The sequence below is a fragment of the Acomys russatus genome, chromosome 5 (genome assembly GCF_903995435.1).
Source record: "Acomys russatus chromosome 5, mAcoRus1.1, whole genome shotgun sequence".
Taxonomy (NCBI): domain Eukaryota; kingdom Metazoa; phylum Chordata; class Mammalia; order Rodentia; family Muridae; genus Acomys; species Acomys russatus.
In genome coordinates, this window is record NC_067141.1 from 28,150,277 (window position 1) to 28,155,737 (window position 5,461).

General features: G+C 46.0%; 1 long non-coding RNA gene across 1 annotated transcript; it reads right to left on the reverse strand.

The window, feature by feature from the left end:
* Positions 1-1,047: 1,047 nt before the first annotated feature.
* LOC127189240 (uncharacterized) lies at positions 1,048-3,767 on the reverse strand. Its single transcript, XR_007830640.1, has 3 exons — positions 3,298-3,767; positions 1,589-1,696; positions 1,048-1,276 (listed from the first exon to the last, which is right to left on the reverse strand). It is a non-coding gene; the product is annotated as an uncharacterized LOC127189240 (long non-coding RNA).
* Positions 3,768-5,461: the final 1,694 nt, after the last annotated feature.

Sequence of the window (5,461 nt, forward strand, 5' to 3'; positions counted from 1 at the left end):
AATAAAAATCGTATCATACTCTGCAATACAGACGGACTTGAAGACACTATGCCACGTGAGGTAAGAGACACGGAGACACAGATGTTGCACAACATGAGGTAGCAAGAAGAGGTGGGTTCACAGGCTGGAAAGCACCGAGGCCTCCAGGAAGAGAGGGAAGAACAGAGGCTGTGTGGACGGAGCTGCCACCTGCAGTATTAAAACACCACAGAACACACCAACCACAGATCTGCTCCTCAGAGTCAGATTTATGGGACACATAGAATTCAATTTTTCCAAAATTAATATTTTAAGAGAAAACTTCATAGTTTCACCAAAAACTTAAAAAGGAACATTGAAATACATATATTTAAACTTAAAAATCCTGTAAATAAAACAAATAAACAAAAAAACCTGTAAGCAGACCGCTCCAAGTCATCCTGTGGAGCGAACAGAACGAGGGCCTCTCAAAGCACCATGAAGTGGGGGGGGGGGGCGTGCGTCTCCCAGGGCCAGTGTGACACTGCTTCATCTGCGATGGAGCCCACTGGTGGGCTGTGTGGATCACGACTGTGATGCTCATGGCTCCTTAGTAATTATAACAAATGCGAACAGAACAGGAGAGGTGCATGGAAGATGGAAGGTGGCAAAACCACCAGAGACAGCTGTTCCTTACTGGAAAACCCAAGGACAAGCCCATGTCGCTGCAAGAGCCCTAAGCAGTGTGTTATTTCACTCGCCCTAACTCAAAGTCTGAGGCTGAAAATGATTAACCTTTCTTACACATGGGGAAGCTGAGGTAGCAAGAGGGTCATGAAGGAAGCAGGAGACAGGCCCAGAGTGAGAGCTGGTATCCTGACACAAACATCCTGTGTCAATATGCTGCTTGCTCCACCCCCAAAAGCCCTAGTGAAACCAATGTCCACACTTACAGTATGGGTGACGTCTTTTCATGAGTTAAACAACACCCAGCCACATGCCAAAACACACCGTTTCTAGGAACAAATCTCACAAATATACCAAACCTACATGAAGAGCCTTGGTTCTGTCTTATTACAAACATCTGTGTCGGCATGAAGTCCTGCTATACCCAAGTTTACCAAGAGAGCAGGGTAGCCATGGGGTGTTGACTGGCCCTATACCCAAGTTTACCAAGGGAGCTGGGTAGCCATGGGGTGTTGACTGGCCCTCCTCATGAGAAGCTGGAATGCTGAGAAGGACAGCTCCAAGGCTCCCACCTGCGCCTGCTCACTGGCACCAGGAACCTTGAACACACGTGAGACGAGACTTCAGCTGCCTGTGAAGTGAGCAAGCTATGTTAACACATCACTGTGCCCTGCAGCACCAATACCATTTTCTGTGTAGCACAGAATTATCTGAGATGCGCACGCGCGTGTACACACACACACACACACACACACACACACACACGACCGGGAACATGAATCATGATGTTTTAAACAGCACAAAGTTAAGGCACTGGGACAGCCTAGGAAAGGCAACTCGGTCACCTAGACTGAAGAAACTTATTATTTAGGTAATAATCAAGGTGCTAAGCAAACCAGCTGTTTTGAAACAACCATTTGAAACAACCAAATTAGAGTCTTACCTCAGGCTGTCTACCAAAGCCACTGGAAGCTTAAAGGATTGAATGTCAGAATGGATCCAGTGAGAAGTGTGATGTGCAGATGACATGCAACAGCAAAGCCTGCCAGGCCTGTTTGAAAATTAAAAACCACGGTCTGAGGTCTCAAATGACAAACGACAAACGTAAAAAGGGTTCTGTAGGACAGACAGGAGCATCCACAGAGCGCTGGATAAAGACAAAACAGAATGCTGCCACAGAGTCGGCAGAACTCACGCGTGGTCCAGAAATGACAGCTGGTGAATTACCATCATCAGACCAGGGCCCCATCCCCAAAACCAAACACAGAGACTCCCCCACCTTTTTTCTTTCTTAAAACCAGGTAGAGCAAAATCTAAGGCAGAGCTGCCAGACGCTCCAGCGCTATTACAGGTCATTTGCTGGGAACAGCAGGACCTGTCCACAGGGAACCTGCTTGACAGCTAGAGTTGAAGGTTTTTTCAATGGTTCCTAAACTCTGGGCCAGTAATTTCTCTCCTTGCCCTTTCCCAACAGTAAGCCATAACACATCAAGTAGAAAGATACCCACGAAAAAGCTTGGGAACTGAACGGAGGCCCCTACCAGGCACGCAGTGCATTTTGCCCTGCGTTACTCAGTGTACGTGTGTAACCACAACAGGTTACTGTCCACACTCATCCCACCAGCCTAGTCCAGATAGAGTGAGGAGTAGGACAAAGCATGGGGCCCAAAGAATAATCTTAAATTAGACCAAACTTTCTGAGGTTGGCCTAGAATACAGAAAACAAAACAAAAACAAAAACAAACCAGTAATGGGTATTTTTGTATATTTAAAACACCAAGCAGCAAAACATAAAATGTAAAAGTCAGAGAGGAACAGAAATATTTGCAACACCAATGGTTAGTTACCTTAATATGTAAAAAGCACTTATAAATCAGTAAACATACCAATCAAAACTGTAATTAGCTCGCCAGGGCCAGGTCTAGGAACTTCCCCTGAGGGCACCACTGCCTTGGGGAAGGGACTCTGAGCATGCGCAGCCCTCCTCAGTGTTTCTCCTGACTGTGACTGTGGGCACAATTCTGTTTTTCAGGGAGGTGTGCTGGTGGTTTTTTGAGATATGTATCTATGGCTGTCCTGGAACTCACACTGTAGACCAGGCTGCCCACAAACTCAGAGACCTGCCCGAGTCTGTCCTTTAAGCACTGAGGTTACAGGTACACCACCACATCTGGCTTTTGGGTGCAATTTACTAGGTCTGTATAAAGCCACTGACATTTTTATCAGAATAGTGTGTTATGGGGCACGTCAATGACAAAGGCTACCAAGCTAAACACTGACAAAGTGACAGCAATAACTCACCAAAAATAAACAGATAAAAAGTGCTCTGTGGCCACTGAGATGGCTCAGCAATTACAGGGTCTGTCACCAAGTCCAACAACCTAAGTTCAATCCTACTACCCACAAATGGAAGGAGAGAACAGGTGTCTGCAAATTGTTCCTTGACCTCCACGTGTGCCTCATGGCTCTTATAATCATCCCCAAGCAATCACGATGCACACAACCACACGTATACTCTAAGCAAATGTAATTTTTAAAATGAGTGACTGTTTGGGAAGGGACAGCTTAGCCACCCAGACACAGAGGTGGACTGATAGAGGCGTTGGTTCACAGCTCCTCTAACTGTACAGGCTAACACCGATGACCACATACCTTTTTGTTTGTTTTTTGAGACAGGGTTTCTCAGGATAGACGGTTTCTCTGTGTAGCACTGGCTGTCCTGAAACTCAGTCTTTAGACCAGGCTGGCCTTGAACTCAGAGATCTGCTTGCTTCTGCCTCCTGAGTGCTGGGATTAAAGTCGTACACCACCACACCTGGCACAATCGCACACCTTTTGATTTAATACAAACAAGTCAGAGCCATTGAAATGGCTGAGCAGGTTAAGGTGTTAGTTGCCGAGCCTGCTGGCCTGAGCTCCATCCCCAGAGCCGGGTGGTAGAAGGAGAAAACCGAGCACCATTCTCTGACCTTTACCCTGCACCTGCATAAACACAAGTGTAAGAAATACTTCAGTCAGGTTAGGCTGAGCCACGGTAGAAAATGGAAAGACGTATCTTACTCTTACATAGGAAGAAAAATCAAGACACCATAGGAGAGCTAACTAACCACATGAGTTGCCAGGCAGACCCTGGAAGAGCTGAGTTAGCAGGCAGGACTGCCCTGGCCCAATATCAAAGCAGGACGGAGACAGGAGCACACCAGCCAGGGCACCGTGGCTGCTTGCACATGTGTAGCAACCAAAGGCTTCCTGTCCACACGCCACTCACCACACCAAAATCAAGTCCAGATAGAAACCTTAAAAGGGTGGGACAAAGCATGGGGCTCAAAAGAATAGTCTTGGACTAGACCAAGCTCTCTGAGCTTGCCATAAAATGCAGAAAACAAGAAACAAACAAACAAACAAGCAAAAACCCAAACAAGTCCATTTCTATATTTAAAATGCTGAACAGCAAAACATACAATTTTTATTATTTCCTTAACATATAAAGAACACTTTATCAGTAAAAATATTAATAAAAACTATAATTAAAAACTACACACACAAACACACACACACACAAAAAAAAAACCTTCACTTCTCACATGAATAACCAATTTTAGGGACAGGCATTGGTAAAGGTGCAGGGAAGGCTAGCTAGTGGCATCCGTGTATTTCCAAGTTCCCCCATGGATATACTTGCCTAGATACATAAAGACACATGTAAATAGGTATTTACTACTTAGTAATATGTACTTAGTTTTGCTAGAAACAGCTCAGTGGTTCCCCAGAGCAGCAGTGCACAGTTCAAAGGTGGCTACAGCTGTTAGCCCAACAGCCCTGAATGCAAGCCAAGGCGTGGTGAGTCTGCGTTCCCACTGTACCATGCACACACATAGTCCTCTGAGAAGCGAGAGGTCACCTATGCGTTCACATTTTTAACATGAACAAGTATCACTTTAAACATTTTCTATGTGTGTAAGAGGCAAAAACTGGAGGAAACTGGAGGGATCAGAACTGCACCAGAGAAGAAAGCAAGGTCTCAACCTGACATGCAGTGGGGTCACAGAGACTGCAGAGGGGACTGTATTGTGGTCACTAGAGGGGAGGAGCCCAGCATGACCTTGTGGTGAAGAAGGGGCAGCCAGGCAGAAGCCAGCCCCACCACCCAGTGTCCAACACCCCAGGACCCTGAGGGGCAAGAAGAGCCAGGGCCTTAGTGGGTACAGTGCCTGTAATATAGAGAGCGTGAGTGAACTGAAGGCAACAAGCAAGACTGGATGCAGCTCTCACCAGCGTCACAGCGCCTTCCTAGAATAGTTCACTTTTTTCAGGTAAGGTTTTCTATAGCCCAAGCTTTAGAGGCTGGTCTCTTCCCACTGTCCTGGCGCTAGAATGACAGGTGTGTAGGATCTATTATGCCTGGTTTGACTTGTTTTTAACCTGCCTTGGGGTAAGATCCAGAAAGAAATGCAAATCACTGAAAAAAATTGAGACTCAAGAACAGAGGAGCCAGAGCTTGTGTGAGAGCCTGAGCTTCAGCCTGCAGCCCTCAGCCTCCTTGTGGCCTGGTTCTGATACCCAAACCCAGGAGTGAAGTCACTGTAATGACCAGAAAACTCTGGAGATGGTCTAAAGGCATCAGTAAGGAAAGGGTAAAAACTACTGTGTCCAAATGACAAGACTACATATTTTGGAGTTATGAAAACAGTACACATTCCATAACTAAAGCCAGATCATAAGATAATTTCATGAAGGGGAGATGTCCTAGGAACACAAATACTGGCACCAGCCATGGGGGACGGACATTGAGGTGACATGTTGGGCTTTTTAAGTT